At 43.8% G+C, this 20,569-nt stretch overlaps 1 long non-coding RNA gene across 1 annotated transcript in view; it reads left to right on the top strand.

Moving 5' to 3' along the window:
• The first annotated feature begins 1,131 nt into the window (after positions 1–1,131).
• LOC128327874 (uncharacterized) overlaps positions 1,132–20,569 on the top strand; it is a 72,905-nt gene continuing 53,467 nt past the window's right edge. The window contains exons 1-3 of the long non-coding RNA XR_008308849.1: positions 1,132–1,261; positions 15,469–15,568; positions 16,219–16,313. This is a non-coding gene — a long non-coding RNA (uncharacterized LOC128327874). The remainder of the gene's footprint in view (positions 1,262–15,468; positions 15,569–16,218; positions 16,314–20,569) is intronic.

Below are 20,569 nucleotides of genomic sequence, written 5' to 3'. Positions count from 1 at the left end.
TCAGGTTAATCAAAATCACTTACAAGCAATCCCTTTAAAAGAGTCTTCTCCATATAGCAAATGAATATTTCCTAAATAAAAGAAAAGTATTTTAGAGTAATGACATGGATTCTGATTTTGAAATAATGTATGACCCAGGGCTCATTAGCCATGGCATAATTTGTACTTGTGAAGCCACCCAGGGTGTTCTGGGAAAGAAGTGTTGTTGCAATGATAAACTTTATTACCAGTCTTATCTCTGTAGGAGGCATTACCATCTGGCATTCAATACCTTATATCTTTTGTATAAAAGTTTTATTCTGACTTTATCCAGATTCAAGGAATGTAGAATGATGGAATTAAAGAGGTACTTGTGAGCCTGAAAGCCATCTCTGATCTTGTCAAAAAGCTTTAATATGTATATTAAATTTTATGGGGTAAAACAGGGACCCCAACTAGTTAACTACCTAGATCTCAGCTCTCTAGGGTTTCAAGAAGGGGTTGTTCCCAACCTTATCTGAAGTTGCCAAGGATTTAAAGCGGGACCTTCTGCACACGAAGCATGTGTTTTTAATACAAATAAGGTAATACTAGCTGGGCCTGGCACAGAGCATCTGCGCCTCTACTCTGCCTGCCCGCTGCCACTGCCACTATCTTCTTCCCCCACCTGCCCACCCACTACAGCCGCCACCTTCTCCTGCCCACCCCCATCGCCACCATTTTCTTCCCCCATCTGCCGCAGTTGCCATTTTCTCCCCTCCGCTATCTTTCCCGCCTTGCCCGCAAGCCCATTTGCTGCCGCTTTTCTGTCCCCCTGCCAGCAGCTTGCTCGCGACGCAAACTCTAGTGAGAACTGCCACACATAGGATTAGCGATGGGTACTATATAGATATACAGGTGCGTAACAATGATAGGGCAAGGGGAGACAGTTGTCTGGGGGCCCCACTGCCTGGAGGGGCACCCCAGAGGCACCTCATGTGACTCCCCATTGCCCCCTGCCCAGCCCCAAGGCCCCTCAGCCACTTGCCCTGTTCGCCGTCTCTCCTGCTTGTTCTGCTGGCCCGCAATCGAAGCAGCAGGCAAGCGGCAAAGAGCTCCTTTTCTCCCGCCTCTCAGCTGATCGGCGGGTGGGCGGGGCTTCCACGGAGGCCTCTGTGTAGGCCGCAGTGACGCCTGAACTCGAGTAGGGCCCAAGCCAGCCAGGAAGGAGGAGGCAGCCAGAGTGTTCTCTGCAGCAGAAGACCCCTTGCGGCCCTGCTTAACCCAGACCAGCATTTGCCAGGTAGAGTGTGAACTCCTTTTTGTGGTTACCTTTCCCGCCCCCCTCCCCGGATATATAGGGATCTGCTTGCCATAGGGCTTGGATATGGGGGGGGGAGGGACCGAGAAGTCTCTGAATATTTATTTTGAAACAGCTTGGAAAATTTGCTGACTTAAAAAAAACTATCTAAAAAGTCCTATAAGTGGCTTGTTTCATGGCAGAAAATTGCAAAAACTTCTGGAACAGTATTTTATTAATTTTATTTATTCATTCATTCATTTATAAATGCACTTATGTTCAAGTTGTTTTGTAACCCAGAAAGTCTGAGTGAGAACTGTGAAGCATGTGTGGTGCTTTTATTTTATTTTTCTTGTGTGTGAACTGCTCCCCAATAACTTGCAGGGACTTCAGGGTCAATCTGGCCAACATGTGAATGCAGCACCTCCATTCCAGAGGAGATGTGTCTTAAAGGGCTTTAAAAGCCTCCTGTGAAAAACCTCCTGCAATCAAACTTGACTGAATTTGTTCAGAATTCTGGGAAAACAAACATAGGTTCACCCTGCATGGTTGAAAGTCTCCTTTGCTAATCTGCAGCGAGGGGCCCATTTTAATAATTCATCTTTCTAGTGTGTTCTAGGCATTAAAAGTAATACAAATGTATAGTACTCAATGTATATCACTATATATTGTGACATGTGTGTGTGTATTCAGTGAAATGTATTTGCAGGCAGCATACTTATTTTGGAATATCAGACTTAAATCCTTGGGGGCCTGGGGTGTGCGGAGGCCCTGGACTTTGAGGCGCTGGGGGCCCATTTTAAAATCTTGTCTCTGGGTCCACTCCAACCTTGCTACGCCCCTGTAGATATATATATATATATAGAGAGAGAGAGATTGGTGTTCAACATCAGCCCCTGTGACTGGCGTCACTGGATTTGCCAGGCCTAGTCTAACTACCCTTAGCCTTTTCTTCTGCTTTTGTCTGGTCAATGTAGCACTACCTTCAATCTCTAGCTTCCCCTTAAGTTTGCATGCTTTGCCAGTTTCCTGTTCTGGATTCAGCACAAATCCTCAGCAAAAGGTACAATTCCTGTGATTGATCAAGCTTTACCCTGTGTAAAGCTGGTATCTTTCTTTCTTTCTTTCTTTCTTTCTTTCTTTCTTTCTTTCTTTCTTTCTTTCTTTCTTTCTTTCTCTTAGGTGTACCCATCGTTAATCCCATGCATGGCAACTCTGCAAGAGTTTGTGAGTGAGCTGCTGACAGGGGAAGAGGAAAGTGGTGGTGCCGGACAGGAGGGTGGGCGGGGAGAAAACAGATGTGGGCAGGTGGGAGAAAATGGCATCTGGGGTGGTGGGCAGAGAAAATGGTGGCAGGGGGGAGAACTAGAGGCGCAGATGCTCTGCACCTGGCCCAGCTAGTTTTAAATATTTTCCAGTTGATTAATCATTTGACTTCGATCAAAACTGCATTTTGCCAAAACTTCAATATAGATACATTTTTGTGACCTTGGAGAAAGTATAAAATTACTTACTTACAAATATCATGTGTGAAGGAAAGGCCATCTTATTGTTCATTACAGTAATATTCCAGAATCAAAACAGCCTCAAAAATAAACATGCATTCCTGGCTTGTCCAAGGAAGAGCCCTGTAAAAGGATCCACTGCCCTTAATGGGATAGGGCTGTGAAAAAATACCTTCAGTTCTGAAAGTAGCAGGATCGAGGTAGTGGCTGGCAGAAAGCAGGGTAAGTAAAGAGTTCAAATCAGAATTTGAACTGGTAAATGTGATGTTTGTGACTAATTCATTCCTAGATCCAGGCCAGTTTTTCAGAAAACTGCAAAAACAGAGGCGAATTCATCCTGCGAGTTAATCTGGATTGAAAGGGAAATTTTAGAAGGAAAGATAGCAGTTCTATACAGCAAAGGAACAGCCTTAGGGAGAGCAGGGAGGAAGGCTGCTAGCACTTACCTCCCTGCAGACAATCCCTCTGTCTTTGCTGGGCAGGTGGATCACCTGCCCAATTGCTGATTGCACCACAGCACAACACAGAGGATCAGAGGCTGGGAAGCATCTCCCCATCCCCCAAACTCCCACAGTGCACCACACTAGTGTGTGGTGCATTGTGGGGATTCCCCTGATGCCAGCCGGGAGCCCTGCCATCTCCCAGCCCTGGCTTCAAGCAACCGGAGCTGACAGACAAGCAGAAGAATGTGGCTAAGGGAGCACTTCCTCTCTTATCCTCCTTTTAGAGGAGGTGGGTTTGCTACGGAGGTGGGTTTGCCACTGTGCTGCCGGCAGGAGTCAAGCAGCTCCCAGCAGATCTCACACACAGGCAAAACCAGGCTGGGCTTCCTTAGCCCAGTTTTGCCTGAGCATGAGAACAGCCTCAGAGCATTAGATCCTGCATGTATTGTAGGAATGAACAGATGTTTCTGTTTCCATTTTGTCCAAACTTTTCACAGTTTCCTTGATTTCCACTCCACTTTCTTCCACCAAAAACTGATGATTGATTGATTATGTGCTGTCAAGTCAGTTTTGGCTCTTAGTGACCACATAGATAGATTCTCTCCAGGATGATCTGTCCTCAACTTGGTCTTTAAAATACCTAGGGTTTTTTCCATCCCCCTCCCCCCTGCCATCCAAATCTGTATATAAATTCATATTTAAATCTATGTTTGTGTATGCATTTTCTTCAAATGAGCACTCCGGATGTTCACATTTCCTTCCCAAACAGCTGGTGCAACACTGAGTTGGGCTGGCTAAAAAGACTGCCATTTGAGACAGAATCTGATAAAAGTGTTGGAGTTTGTGTTGAAAACCAAAGTGAGATTCTTGGCGCAAACGTACCTGAGAGGAAGCCTATTGAAATGAATGAGACTTACTTTTGAATAGATATGCATAGGCTCATGCTTGTAACTTCCTTCTCTGGCCCAGCAAACTTCAGTATAGTAATAATCGGAAGCCTATGAGTATTGTATTGATTTATCATTTTATTATTTGTTATTTCATGTAAATAGCTCTGAGAAGCTGCCCAGACCAAAAACTGTGTGCAAGTGTTTTAAATAAATAAATAAGGCATAGTTCTTTGTCAAACTGCAAGAAACTTTTCTACTGTCACCTTAAGACTTAGACAAACTAAAGATAGGGAGAAACACAATGTTCCTTCTCAGAAATAATCTCTTTTCCCACTTAAATTATATCTACCATGAGGGAAAATTTCTATGTAACTCAAAAATTCACATACAGTGTCCTCTCATTTTTTTTCTTCATCTGTGTGAGGAATTAGTTTTGTTCTGGGTGGAGGTATCAAGGTGTGTGTGCACATGCATTTGGAGTGAGAGCTTCTTGATTAAACCTGAGCGGGCTCTAAAATTAACTGAGTGGACATAAAAATCCGCGTGAGCGTGGGTACACGTGCACGGTTTGGAGGGAACACTTCTCACATATAAGATTTTGAACTTTTATTTTGATAAACGTATTTACATAAGAACAGCCCTGCTGTATCAGGCCCAAGGCCCATCTAGTCCAGCATCCTGTTTCATACAGTGGCCCACCAGATGCCACTGGAAGCCACAGGCAGGAGTTGAGGGCATGCCTAGGAGTTGAGGGCATACCTGTTTCTGTACTCGTTCATTGTTTGTGTTCCTTTTTTGTATGAGCGGTGGGTATTTACTACTTAATTGCCCTTTCAGCTTATAGTTGGTATAGTTAAAGAGTGCTTTGTTCTACATGTTCAGAATAGGAATAACCATCAAATTTCAAAATGATATTTTCATTAGTAATTTGGTAGCTGTGAGCTCTGAACCAGGATGGACTTAGCTTTATTATTTAGTAGTGGGGTAAATGTTCTCTGCATGTATTCAGCTGCACTCTCCTGCCTGAAGTCTCAGGTGAAGCTAATGCAAGCAGTGATTTGGTGAATATGATCCAGAAGAGGGCTAAAGACGATGAATGTTAGTGTGTGTTTATCTATATCTCTCTATGAGTTTGTGAGTGTGTTTGTGTGAGAGAAAGTCATACTTCCCAATTAAAGGTAAAGTGTGCTGTCGAGTCGGTGTCAACTCCTGGTTACCACAGAGCCCTGTGGTTGTCTTTGGTAGAATACAGGAAGGGTTTACCATTGCCTTCTCCTGTGCAGGATGAAATGATGCCTTTCAGTATCTTCCTATATCTCTGCTGCCCAATAGAGGTGTTTCCCATAGTCTGGGAATGAGACTACCCTCTGCAGGGACACTGCCTCTTCTAATCTGCTATTCCATGAACAACTCACAGGGTACACATGATCACCCATTCCCTTCTCCATAGCAGGGGAGACACCTGGCAGGTGACCTTCACACTGTGAAGTTTCCAAAGTGGTGATGGGCAACATCCACTTCCTTTTAGCAATGGTTTGAAGAGCACCCAGCATGGCAGTGCACAGCACCATGAAAATGGTCCTCTTCCAGCACAGCAAACCTGTCTGCCTTCCTGTTCGGGTAGGGGAAGATGCTCCCAGGTGTATCTTGAGAAAGCTGCTCTAACTGCCCATGCCTCTCTTGTGCTGCTTTGACTTCTCTCTGCCGGAACAGCTCCTCTCCTCTCCTCTCCTCTCCTCTCCTCTCCTCTCCTCTCCTCTCCTCTCCTCTCTTCGTGTGCTGCTCTTACTCTTCTCAGTTCTGCCATCTTGCTCCTGCATCTGGCTGCTGCTCCTCTCATTTGCCTGAGGTCCTGGCAGATCTGGATGGTCTGGCAGCAGTCTCCCCTTGAATCTTAGATGTTGTGAAGGATACAACAGGCCACTATGACCTGTGGAACTAGCTCCTCCTTCATATCCAGCAAAGTGTAGAGGGCACACCATGAATGTGATAATCCCAGTTTGGAATGGTGTACACAATATCCCCTTCATTTCCTTCCCTTCCCAAAAGACCCTTTCCCTCATTGTCAAAGCAAGATAGAATGGGTGCTTGTGGGGGGGAAAGAAGTCCCCAACAGTCAGGGGTGGTATCACCAGATGCAGTGCAGTGTCTCCATCAAGGCATGTCCCTATGCGCATGCAGTAGCTCTCCCCACCCACAACCACCCCGTCTGCTTGATTAATTTTGGATACCACACAGGAATGCCCAGCTCTGAATTAACGTGCACACACACCACCTTGATACTGACGCCCAGAGCAAAAATCATTCTACCCACATGTGGGGGAAAGTAAAGGGAAATCTTGTGCAGTCTATCTTTTACCAGTAAGTAGGAAGAGAGAGGCCTAATCTTCTCCTCCCAGGGGAGAGAGAGGCCCCAAGCCCCATCCCCTCTGACTTGGGAAGACAGTTTGTCTTTTCCCATGGAGATTAAAAGAGGACCCGCACAAGGGGAATGTGAGGATCCTCACAGCCAGAACTCACAAGCCATTTTTCTGGATGTTTAAGCTCAACACGGCAAGCAGATTTTCCCTAGGGAGACTTGCTGGTTGTGGGCTCCCATACAAAGTTTGAGTATGGGTTAGCACTGCAATTGCTGTTGAGGGGAGTCCCCATGACAGTCCTTTTAAATGTAGTGATCGCAAACTGCATGCGGAAAACCTGCCCCCTCTTTTAAGTCTGGATGCATAAAACGAAGATCACTTCTCCTGACTAAAGGTGGTGGCCACATGGCTTTGCTAGGCGCCACCTTTCTGGGCAGGTAACAGTTCCCAGAAAAACGAAGTGCAATTAATTTGCATGAGATCTACCCTTAGTTCCAGGAGTAGCTGCACAGATATAACACAGAATCAGTCTTTCCAGTGGGCCATCCATTCTCCACAGCAAACAACCCACCACCTCTCACCTCAATTCCTCAGTTGCTGTTCAGTGTCGTCCCCCCCCCAAGACCCCATTACCTTCTGGAAGTGTCCCTTGCCATTCTGTGGTGTCAATAATTGTGCGTGTGCATGACCCTATAGGTTGAGAGTTCTTGCAGGGGCAGTGGTGTGACTAAAGGGTTAAAATGCTGAAGGCAGGTGATCAATGCCGAAAAGGCACGATCACCCTGAGCATGCCCCCTCTAACATCCTAGCCAATGGTTACAGATTTACTAACAGGCTGACACCTTGCCCGCAGTCTGGTGACACAAGTGGAACAGAGCTTGCTGGGATGCCACCTGGGCCGACTAGGAAGAGGGAAGGATTCCTCTGCCCAGAAGCCGGCGGTTGCCAATCTGTGGTTGATCGATAGTCTATGGCATGATTCCACAGCTTTGTCTACCCAATATTGTATTTTGTGTTCAAACAGGTCTTTTATGTTGGGTTGACAAGAAGAAAAGTTCAACAGCAAGTCATACTTCACAAATAGTTTGTTTCATTGCTTGCTTTTTATTGTAGTGTTAGGAATCTTAATTTACACAAGTATATAATTGTTCTATTATATTACGGTACAGTAAATTAACTGTGTGTGCCAAGCCTCAAGGCCTCTGACTTCCTTCCTTTACTTGGGCTAGGAGAAGCCCTGCTGTATAGGGATGTGCAAATTGATTTGGGTACAAATCGATTTGTACCCAAATCTAGCTGATTGGGGTGAATTGGAGACAAAACAAATCACCCCTGTAGTCCATTGCCTAGATTCGGGTACAAATCAAATCGTGCTTGATTTGATTCAATTCAGTTTGAGATTTGCATCCCTCCTATTAATTCCCCCAGATTCCCAGCTTTCATTAAAAAAAAAAAAAAAAGCGCTAAGCTCTACCCCTTGTAGAAATGAAGTTAAGGAGAAAAATTTGTGGTCACTATTTTTCAAATGTTAGGATTCTTTGGTGTACAATAACTTTCTCTCAGTGAATCCCTATGAGGATTCATTACACACCTTCATTTCTTCTATTCATTTTGCTGTCTTTTGAACAGTGCCAACGGTCAACAGCCATGTGCCAACTACACCTTACTCCAACCCGCAGGGCAGTGGGGTACTACTCAGTTTATGTTCTAGGATTTTTTTCAAGTGCTTAGGCTCTTTGGTGTATAATAACCTTTCCTCATAATGAATCCCTATGAGGATTCATTACACACCAAGGAGTCTAAACACCTCAAACATTCCTAAACTATAAACTAAAACTAAACAAAAATCATTAAAAATCAACCAAGTCCCCCACTGCCTTGAAATTTAGGTGGTAGGTGGCACCCATGGGGACCTACCCACCACCCATATTTGGTGCCCCTAGGACCTTGTTAAGTGGTCTGAATTGGTCCAAATCCAAATCAAAATAAATACAAATCAAATCTGGGGTGATTTTGAGGGGGTAGATTTGGATACAAAACAAATCAGGGGTGATTTGTTTTGAGCACAAATTGATTAAAAATCAATTTCTGCACATCCCTACTGCTGTAGGCATATGCAGAGCCCTGCAAAAAACATAATATAACCCTATTAATAAACCTGTTGTGCAGCAGCTGCCTAAAACCTTTGGGTGTCTGAAGCAGGGTGCCAATGCCTCTCCCATTCCTGTCTCACCTGTGGCCCTTCTTCTTGCTTTCACCTTTATCATACCCCATGTGCATGCACACACCCTTCTTTCTTCCACAAGAAGCTTCTCTGATTCTACCCTCTCTCCTTGGCATGCACATTGTATTGAAAAGGAGAAAGATGGAACAGAAGGGTTAGTGTAGTGATCATCACTCTCCTCTCTTCCATACTTCTCCTGCTCCATCCTTCTCCTTTCATTATGGCACCCACACTGAAGGACTGAGTTGCAGTGAAGCAACCAGCAGGCATGACAGTTGATACTCCCAACTCCAATAATCTGCCACCTGAGGTAATCATCTCACCATGCCCCATTATGGTGCTGATCTTGCTTGTGTGGAGAGCCTCAATGAATAATGTGTGGAGTCTATGTGGAGAGCCTCAATATCACAAACAACATTGAACATTCCCAAGTTTCACTTACCAGTTTGGGATACTCATGCCTCTGCATCATCCAAAACATGCCCAAGTGCTCTGACAGACATGAACACTGAAGGATCTCCATCTTAACAAGTATGTATTTTGCCCAGCAAATAGTCAAAAGCCTCTCTCACTCAGCAGAACTTCCAAGAATAGAGGCATCAGTACTGCGAACAATGGAACATTTGTTGGCTACTGCTCTCAACTTCTGTTCTTTGAGGGTTTTCAAATCCTAAAAGACTGGCAGGGCTTGTTGCTTTATGGCCAACTGGCAACGCTTTTTGTGGTCCAGTCCAAGTGGGACAATGATTTATCTGCCTTCAGTTGCTGAGGGCAGGCAGAGCTGTGTGAACACCCTGCTGAGGAGAGATTTGCATCCTTTGGAGGAAGGATATGTTCTACTTGACTGCTGCTTAGTGGAAAGTAGCTTCAGGGCAGTTTCTTAGTTTTGCAGCCACAGTAGCAGCTGAAGCATAGACTCCATCACAGACAAATCACTCCTCTCTTTCAAACATTCTAAAGCATGGTTAGTTGCAGGGAGGTGAGGCGGGTTTCGAGGACCTCCCTCTTGGTGGATGATTTTAAGGATTTCACTCATGCTGCAGGAACCATTGCCAGATCTCACCAGTGCTGCAGGAACCATTGCAAAAGTTTAATTAACAATAGCTTGGAACAATTCATGACACAGCACATTTTGGAATTGTTCTTTCCCTTTCTGTAGAAAAGAATACATGAAATCTGGAAGGTAGCAAACCAGAGGAAAGTTGATTCTACAGCAGTAAGAGGTAGACTGGACTCTGAAATACCCCTCCTGGGTTCTGCCTACCTGCCTGGAAAGTGAATGACTTAAAGAGGCAACCTTCTGTCTTGGGGTCTGGCATTCTTCCTCCTCCTCTATCTCATCCTGCTTAGCTTGAGGAGGAGCTGTCTCCTCAGGGGGCATGCATTCAGAGGATTCAGGGAGTTTAGGCTCTGAAGGTCCTGTTTTGGGGGGTGGGAGTCAGTTTGACGCTCTCTCAGACTGGTCTGGTACGAGGGCCTGGGCTGGATCTAGTGCTGGTACTGTCACCACAGGGCCAAACTCAGAGTCACTAGCCAGGGTCATGACAGGTACAAGTTTACTCTGCTCACTAAAAAGGTTATAGGTGATGAAGATGGTCTGATATTAACATCCAGAGTAGATTATCAGTACAAAAAGAGTGAGAAGCAGATGTGTAGCCAAATGGGGAAAGTTCACATTTTCTTCCTCCATCACAAATAAAATAAAAATTATCTCCTCCTCAGTGAGGCAAATTATACATGGTTTATGCCCATAGTGGTGTCTTTGGTGTCAGGAACTTGTTCAGTAAACATCTTCTGATATTCAATGAAGGGGAAAGCAAGGATGTGTCCACTAGGCCAGGGATTCTCAACTTTGGGTCTCTGGATGTTATTGGACTTCCATAATTCCCAGCCCCAGTGGCCTTTGGTTGGGGATTATGGGAGTTGATGTCCAATAACATCTGGGGACCCAACGTTGAGAATCCCTTCACTAGGCATGCCGATGTACTCCTAGGCATGACCCCAGCCAAACATGCATTCTCTCTTTGTAGGGAAAGGACTAAGATGTATTAGAAGGTGTATCTATGAAATTTGGAGCCCAGGTCAATCCACTCAAGCCAACCCTTGTTTCATATCTTAACACAAATTGTGCAAGAAAACTGAATTTTCCCTTGGTACTTGAATCCAACACAGTTATATTCCTGAACTATGACAATGGGAATATGTTTATTACTAATCTACACTTCTTTGAAATGGATAGTTTGCTATTGTGGATCACTATCCTGTTGAACCCTGCAAATTCTGAATAAATTACAAAATTAATGAGACTGGCTTATCTGGTGACAGATTTACTAACGTTTCCTTGAACAAATGTTCTACTGTGGCATCGTTTTCAAAGAATCAGTTATCAAACATTCCCATATGGTAGCAGATTGAATGAGGAAGTTACAGTAAAGTGTACAAGTGTTCTAATGTTCGCTTGCCTATTATTAAATACTAATGAAGAATCACTCAACATGATGAGCTGTACTAATTTCCTCCCATCAAAGTGAGTAGATTCCATTTATGGCTAAGGGGGAAAGTAAAAGGGCTGCATTTTTCAGATCTGTTAAGGTGAGGACAAAACCCTTCCTGACACATATGACATTAGAACATAAGTACAGCCCTGCTGGATCAGGCTGAAGGCACATCTAGTCCAGCATCCTGTTTCACATAGTGGCCCACCAGATCCCTCTGAGGAGCCCACAGGCAAGAGGTATGTGCATGTCCTCTCTCCTGCTGTTGCTCCCCTGCAACTGGTATTGAGAGGCATTATGCCTCTGAGGCTGGAGATGGCCCACAGCCATCAGACTAGTAGCCATTAATAGACCTGTCCTCGGTGAATCTGTCTAAACCCCCTTTAAAGCTATCCAAGCTGGTGGCCATCACCACATCCCATGGCAAGGAATTCTATAGATTAAATATGTGCTGTGTGAAAAAGTACTTCCACTTATTGGTCCTAAATTTCCCAACCTTCAGTTTCATGGGGCTACCCCTGGTTCTAGTGTTGTGAGAGAGGAAGAAAAATTTCTCTCTGTCTACCCTCTCCACTCCATGCATACTTTTATAAACTTCGAGCATGACTCCTCCTAGTCACCTCTTTTCCAAGGTAAATAGCCACAGATGCCTAGCTTCATAAGGAAGGTACTCCCAGCCCCTGATTATTTTGGTTGCTGTCTTCTGCACCTTTTCCAGTTCTACAATATCCTTCTTCAGATATGGTGACCAAACTGTATGCAGTATTCCAGATGTGGCCACACCATAGATTTGTTTAAGTGTGTTATAATATTAGCATTTTTATTTTCAACCCCCCTCCTAATGATTCCTAGCATGGAATTAGCTTTTTTCACAGCTGCCACGCACTGCGATGACATTTTCAATGAGCTGTCCAGCACAACCCCAAGATTACTCTCCTGGTCAGTCACTGACAGCTCAGATCTCATCAGTGTACCCGTATATGTGAAGTTGGTGTTTTTTGCCCCAATGTGCATTACTTTACACTTGCTTACATTGAACCACATTTGCCATTTTGTCACCCAGTCCCCCAGGTTGGAGAGATCTTTTTGGAGTTCCTCACAATCCGTTGTGGATTTCACTACCCTAAATAGTTTAGTGTCATCAGCAAATTTGGCCACTTTACTGGACACCCCAACTTCTAGATCATTTATGAACAAGTTAAAGAGCACTGGTCCCAGTACCGATCCTTGGGGGACCCCAGGGCTTTGAGTTTCAGAGTCTTTTGCCCCCCTCCTTAATAGTGTCACCAGTTGCAGTCCCTTTAGTTTCACCCACAGAAGTAAAAAGAAACCACTCACATATGTGGGAGTAAAAGAAAATACATCTAATCCATTGTCTTCCCTACCTTGCTAGGAGATCTATATTATACTGAATATACAGTGTATAGGGATGTGCATGGAACCAGCTGGTTCGGTTTGGGTCCAGACCGGCTTCGAACCCAACTGGGCCAGTTCGGTCTGGCACTCTCCTTGAATCCCGCCCCCAGTTCGGTTTGGTCGGGGGTGGTGGTGGTTTCACGTGCTTCCTTTAGTTAAAAAAGAACCATTTTTTTAAACCTTACTCCCCTTGGGGGAGTTCCTGGAGGCGGTTTCAGGATGGTGTCAGCAGAGGTTCCCTCTCCCCATGCTGGCTCTCTATATAGCCCACTCTTTGGCCATTTTGGGGACTTCACCCAGTGGCCCAGCAGCCATTTTGGAGGCTGCACACTTGGTCTCTGCAGATAGTCTCTGCAAAATGGCTAGGCCAAATACCAGCCAAAGAGCCAGGCAAACTGGCCAGAGGAGGCTATAGAGAAAGCCGGCAGGGGGAGGGGGAACCTCCATGGACAACCACCCACCCACCCCCGCAACCTCCAGGAACTCCCCCAAGAGGAGTAAGGTAAACAAAAATTAACTAAAGGAAGCTCGCAAAACTCCGAACAGTCTGGGGGTGTTCGGTCCATGGTCGGACTGAACAGGGGGCAGTTCAGTTCAACCCCATGCCATCGAACCAAACCAGCTCGACGTTGAACCAGTTTGCACACCTCTAACAGTGTGTATACTCTTCCTACACTGCATAAGCCCTGTGTGACTGAGTGGAAGGCACCAGTACTTCTTAACCAGGAACATTGGCAGTATGGCTTAGGTGCCACTGGACAGCTTGCAGGGAGAGGGTTTGGCTAACCTGAACCTTGCTCCTACACAGCATCCCTCTGACAGTGGCCAGAAGGGAAATGACAGCAACCAATCGAGGAGAAATCAGGTAACGCAGAGAGCCAATAGGGTATTTGCTGGCTCTGTATAAGAACTTCCCTGGGCTCCCCAGTATGAAGAAGATGCCAAAAATATTTACCCTGCTCTCTTGATGACTGCTGTGGATCCAGATCCCTTCCTGACTCAGTTTCTCCTTGACCATACCCTACACTTCTGGCCTTGGATCTGTTTGCCCATGACAGAATCTGACCCCCAGCTAATAGCAGATCATACTATGTACCTCTATCTCTTTAGAACATCACATGTCTTCTCTGGTTCCTGACCACCAGTCTGTTTTCTCATGCTGGTTGCCTCAGACCATGTTGGAAACTTGGCTACAAGAGATGTGTATGTGTGTGTGTGTGTAGTATATAATATATAAAACTTTATTTTTTAGAAGTGTTGCAAATGAAAAGGTGCAGTGGTATTATTTTCATATATCATCTTTAGAACTTAAAGGAGTTTATGGTCAATAAATCAGACTAGAAAATTTATGGGCAGAGAATTAAACAAAGCTTGTTTACAATGATTCATTGGCTTTTCTTCTAAGGAAAATGACTCATGGTGGAACTAATTGTGATGCTAATTTCGATGTACTGAAATGACAAATAAAAGCCTTAGCACACTGTACATTTTTATGCAAATTGTAAGAACAGAACAAAAGCACACTTCTGTGGAAACAGAGAGGTTGGACCCAAAATATACATTGGGCAGAAGCAAAATATTTGTTGTAGGGCCAGAAACTTGTTCCACTTGAAAATTAGGACTTAGGTAAGGGAGTATAGGCTTCAGATGCAAGGTCCTAAACTGACTATGTTGTAAATAGGGTGGGCTTCATCCAACTAAATTAATCTTTTATGGCGTTGTAGAAAACTCCTCTGACAAATGTTGGCAGCTGGATGAAGCCCACCTTATTTAGAACAAGGTCCAGCTGAGAACCTTATAACCCAAGCCTGTACTCTTTGGGCATCTCTCAAAATTCCCCAGAGATGTGAAGAGAAACCTCAAATGCCACTTCATAAGAAATCTAATGATAACCTACAGATACAGGTGAAACTCGGAAAATTAGAATATCGTGCAAAAGTCCATTAATTTCAGTAATGCAAATTAAAAGGTGAAACTGATATATGAGACAGACGCATTACATGCAAAGCGAGATAAGTCAAGCCTTAATTAGTTATAATTGTGATGATCATGGCGTACAGCTCATGAAAACGCCAAATCCACAATCTCAGAAAATTAGAATATTACATGGAACCAAGAAGACAAGGATTGAAGAACAGAACAATATCAGACCTCTGAAAAGTATACAGTGTACTGTGCTTGATTGGCCAGCAAACTCGCCTGACCTGACCCCATAGAGAATCTATGGGGCATTGCCAAGAGAAGGATGAGAGACATGAGACCAAACAATGCAGAATTGCTGAAGGCCGTTAATGAAGCATCCTGGTCTTCCATAATACCTCATCAGTGCCACAGGCTGATAGCATCCATGCCATGCCGCATTGAGGCAGTAATTGCTGCAAAAGGGGCCCAAACCAAGTACTGAATACATATGCATGCTTATACTTTTCAGAGGTCCGATATTGTTCTATTCTTCAATCCTTGTCTTCTTGGTTCCATGTAATATTCTAATTTTCTGAGATTGTGGATTTGGGGTTTTCATGAGCTGTACACCATGATCATCACAATTATAACAAATTAAGGCTTGACTTATCTCGCTTTGCATGTAATGCGTCTGTCTCATATATCAGTTTCACCTTTAAATTTGCATTACTGAAATTAATGGACTTTTGCATGATATTCTAATTTTCCGAGTTTCACCTGTATGTGGAATCTCTCTCAGAAATTATGTTTTGGTTTCCCTCAGAATTCTTCAGATGTTTAACACCTAAATTTACTTCTGGATAAATTTCAGCTTACTTGCCTGAATCATTGTGTGCAGCATCACTCGATCTCTCCAAGTCAAAAAGTGAGTATGAAAAGAAGTTCCATAACCATTTCTTACTTTCTGTTTTCCAGTGTTTCTGCTTTTCTTCAACAATAAACTAACCAGGCTGAAGGCATTGGAAAGCAATTCTGCTTCCCCTTCATTCCTCCCAGTTACTCCTTGAAGCTGAGGGTAAGTCTCAGAAGGCTATGTACACTTAAGATACCTCTACAGAGTCTGCAACTCTTGTCCCTTCTGCTTATTGGCCTGAGGACTGCAGGTGACATTTGGGAGGAGAGGAGAAAGAGAGAAGGAGAAATACCTCACTTTAAAATGCCCTTGATTAACTTGGGAATTTTTAAAAAATACTTAGTATTATTTTTAATTGTTTAAATAGGTAGAGTAGTTCTAGTCCAAAAACACAATTTTATTTTTTTGTGGTTAAATTTCGGGACTCACTCTGTATGTTCCTGCAAGTGTCATCCATTGACACAGTTTGAAATTGCAGCTCTCTTCAGTCATTGGCATTCATTAGGAGCTATTTAATTTGGAGCACTTGCAGAAGATGTACGATGTGAATTGATTTCCTATCTAAAGGTTATTAGAGTAATGGCTGAAACCTCTGATGCTCTCCCATCAGGTGTTTTCCATGAATATCAATATAGTAGCTTACAAACTCCCTTTCCTCGTACATCATTCTTAAAGGCCAGCCTGACATTGCCTGACTTGTAATAGTAAGGACGTATGAGAAAAGAGGTTATAATGGTGGCCACAGTTGTTATGTAGTTTAATTAGATGATTGAAGAACAGCATTCTTACATGATATTTGCCACTGAATTTAGATTGAAGCAAGATGTCCAGGTGAATATGGAGATTCCAACATGAGTGAAACATCTGTGGAATTTGAAAGGAAGCAAGAAGAAACTTCATAAGTGAAGTGAGTTTTCTTGGAGGGAACAGGTGCATTCCCTATATTCCTAAGGCAAGACATTTAAACATAAGAATTTAAGGCAAAAGGAGGTTCCCTGTACAAAATAACTAACAATTTTTGAGAGAACCAACATGTGGCTGGGGGAATGATGATGCTGAAGATGTGTGAAATCTACATCTTTACATCTGCACAAAAATACCTGCTGATTCTAATCTCAAAAGAACTATGGGCCAAACTACACATTTGTCAAATTCAGACAATCACCTGAAAGTAAGTAGGAGGTTCTGGAGGCTCCCGAGGAGTGCATGCTCTCTGTGTGAGCTGGTACTTCCAGCCATTTCCATGTCATAGAAACCTGGGACTGTAAGGTTGAGAATGTCTGGTTCCCTCTGCTGCCTCACATTATTTGCCCTCCTTCAAATGTTGACTACAGATGTCCAGCAAATGTTGGGTAATGGAGGGAACCCAACATTCTCAACCCAACTTTTTTTGGCTTTCTACAACATGGATATGGCTAGAAATACTGGCTCACACTAGGAGCACACACTCCCCAGGAACCTCTGGTTCCCTCCTACTTACTTTTGGGTGGTCATTTGAATCTATCCATTATGTTAAGTCAGTGATTGGGGCTGATGCACTTGATTTTTCACCTTATGCAGCAGCCATTAGCAGGTGGGGGGGTAGGGTGCAATGGTAGCTTTTTGTCTGGGAAGCAACTGTGTGTGAGCCCAAACCAGATTAGAACCATGACAGAGGCAAAGGGTTACAAATACCTATATTTCATGCCAATGTCCTGATCTTGAATGTGGGGGGGACATGACTAAAATATTTAAAAATGCATGTCAGTACTGACCACATGCTTAATGTAGCCGGTCATGTGGTCCTAAGTTTCATATCTCAGTGCAATCTGAATCATTCTGCCTTGTGCAAGTAGATGGAATATATAGGAATGCAGAAGGTTAATCTGGAAAACACTTGATAGGAGTTGAGGTCTAAAAGAGGAACCAAAAAGATCTGGAGCAGGGAAAAATCAAGCCCTCATCAGGAGCTTAACAAATTGTAGCATCTTTTTCATCCCCAATATTAGAGAATATGTTTTGGTTTTTATGGGGAATGAAAAGAGGCTGAAATCTGGAGGTCCCTAAGGCACACTTACAATGGGGGAAAGTGTATCTCTCATGCTTCCAGATTGTTCCCTTCTTCCCACATAGAATTTAAAACAATCTCAGGATGAAGATAAGTCAGAGTAGGAATATGCAGTCTCACTTTATGCGTTGACTATTTGTAACATTACATGTGATATTTTACAGTTACAAACTCTGATTTCTATCATTTTCAGCCACTAAGTGAATATCAATTAAGTTATGCATGGCACAGCTTTACACTTTGGTATTGCAGATCCATTAACAACAATGCAATTTAGTGCCATATTAAAATTAAGATACCTGGAAATTACTTAAACTCCGACAGTTAATGGACACTCTGCAATGGCACCCTATTAAAATAATGGCCCTGGGATTGCCTTGAGGTATTCAGAAATAATATGATGAGTGGAGCCTAAATTGTTGCAAACATTTTACATTAAAATCAAATCTGTCTTTGCTAGTAATTCACTGGGTCATTAACTTGGACGGCAAGCAAGCGTTTGCACAGCAGTACACATTCAATATAATTGATGCACAATTTCCCCATTTAAAGGAATTCTTCTCTCATTATACCTGGCATAGTGGAAACTATTGGTTGGTGAATCTGTTTTTAAGCATGTTTTCCCCTCACCAGCTTATATACAGATGGAGCCCCAGACAGATAAAATGAAGGAGATTTTGGATCGGGTCTTGAACTTGTGTTGTAAAAGTGACAGAACAAGGTGCCAGATTAGATAATCAAGCCATGGCTTTCTGTCCTTAAACCTTTCTTTCATCTATAAAATGACTGATCACCCATTATCACAATTTTAAAAAGCAGGCAGCAGAAAAAGACTTTTACAAATCCATTTTTTTAAAAATGCAGAAAACAAACGAGTATGGAGTGTAACACTTTTTTTGTTGCATTTTTTAAAAAGAAGGATTTGCATATTATTCTTAGTTTTTAATATATTAGGCCCCTGTTCAAATTAGGCCCCTGTGTATTCCTGAATGATATCTCTGTTCAAAAATGTGGCGTTCTCTATCTTGGTGAATAATGCAGTCACTCTGGTATGCTAACAACAAAACTGTTTAACATGAAAGACTTGGAGAGACTGGAGAGCCAGGATAATGTAGAGCTTAGAGGATTGAACTAGGACTGGGGAGATCTGAGTTCAAACCCCTCGTTCAGTCATGAAACTCCATGAATGACTGTGGACCAGTCACTTATCCATCAGCCTCGCAGGGTTATTGTGAATAATAAAATAAACATGTACACCACTTGGGGCTCCCTGGAGGAAGAGCAGGATGATGATGATGATGATGATGATGATGATGATGATGATGATGATTAATTAAACACACATTAAATCATAAGAGAAAAAGAGGGGAAGAAAAGACAAAAGACAATACAAAACCAATTTAAAAAAACATTTTTAAAAACTCAGTTACAATCAGATCACAATTTAAAGAAATTTAAATTTTAAATTTTAAAGGCCTGCATGAACAAAAAGGTCTTTACCTGGCTTCTAAAAGAACAAAGTGATAATGCCAGGCAAACCTCACTGGGGAGGCTATTCCATAAATGGGGTGCAACCACTGAAAAGGCCCTCTCCCTAGTAGCCACCCGCCTCACCTCATTTGGCAGGGGCACTTGGAGAAAGGCCTCTGAAGAAAATCTTAAGGACCAGGTTGGGATATATGGGGCTGGGTGCTCCCTCAGGTAATCCATTCACCAAGCCATTTAGGGCTTTAAAAGGTTAAAACCAGCACCTTGAATTTGGCCTGGAAATGGACTGGGAGCCAGTGCAGCTGAGGAAGCACTGGTGTAATATGCTCAAAATGCCCCATCCCAGTTAATAATCTTGCAGCCCTGTTTTGTACCAGCTGCATTCTGGACCATTTTCAAAGGCAGCCCCATGTACAACACATTGCAGTAATCTAAGCAAGAGGTTACCAGAGCATGAATAACTGTGGCCAAGCTATCTCTATCCAGGTACAATCATAGTCGGTGTATCAGCTGAAGCTGATACAATTTTCTCTGAGCCACAGAGGCCACCTGAGCCTCTAGTGACAGTGCTGGATCAATGAGCATCCTCAAGCTGTGAACCTGGTTCTTCAGGGGGAGTGCAACCCTATCTAGGACAGGCTGGACACCATTCATCCAGGCAGAGGAACTACTGACCAATAGTACTTCTGTCTAGTCTGGATTGAATCTCATCTTATTCACCCTCATCCAGTCCATTACTGCATCAAAGCACTGATTCAGGACAGTCACTGCCTCACCTGTATCCAATGAAAAAGAGAGATACAGCTGAGTCCCTGGCTAACTGGGCAAAGAGGCACCTTTTTAAAGTGGTGATTCTCTTTATTGAGCAGGGGGAGAGTAACTGGCCCTATCCATCCCCAACTGACCCTATCCATCCCCAGCACAGGATCCCTCTAGTGGCTGTTGCTGGTGCCCATGTTTCTTTTTATATTGGACCGGGTCTCATGATCAGTGAGACCTGGTTCATAGCGGTGAGCGGGAAGAGTGGGCTAAGCCCGCTCTCCCCGCTCACAAGCGGGCAGGGAGCCCTGGGCGGCCAGATCGGCCATCTACACGATGGCCTGCTCCGAGATGGAGCCGGCAGGGTCTGGGGAGCTCGGGGGCCACGTGGCCCCCGGAAGCCACAGTATGCCCTGTGTGAGTGTGCAGGGCATACTGGGGAGACTTTTAAGCCTCCCGGCCGGAAGTCTACTCATGAGTAGCCGTGGCGCGGAGCCATTCCGTGGCTCCTCACAAGCAGATAACCCGGGTTTGCAGAGCACTCGCTCCGCAAACCCGGGCTAAGGGGTGGGCTGCAGGAGCGGGTTAGGGGCTCCAGAACCACCGGGCTCAGCTGTGAGCCTGGTGGTTCTGACGATCACAAAAATCGGGCTACGGTTTTCCTAGCCCAATTTTTGTGATGTAAGAATAGCCCCATTGAGTCCTTTGGGGACAGGAAACATCTTTATTTGTTTTTATTTCTAAAAGCTCTGGGAACTTTTGTTGAAAAGTGGTATATAAGCATTTGTCGTTATTATACTGATGACACCGCAGACCAAATCTTCGGATAACATCTCCCAGTGGTTTCATGTAAGTGTTAAACCGACCTG

This window comes from Hemicordylus capensis, chromosome 5 (assembly GCF_027244095.1).
Source record: "Hemicordylus capensis ecotype Gifberg chromosome 5, rHemCap1.1.pri, whole genome shotgun sequence".
Taxonomy (NCBI): Eukaryota; Metazoa; Chordata; class Lepidosauria; order Squamata; family Cordylidae; genus Hemicordylus; species Hemicordylus capensis.
Note: the sequence above shows the minus strand (reverse complement) of the source record. Positions and strands in the feature narration are given on the sequence as shown.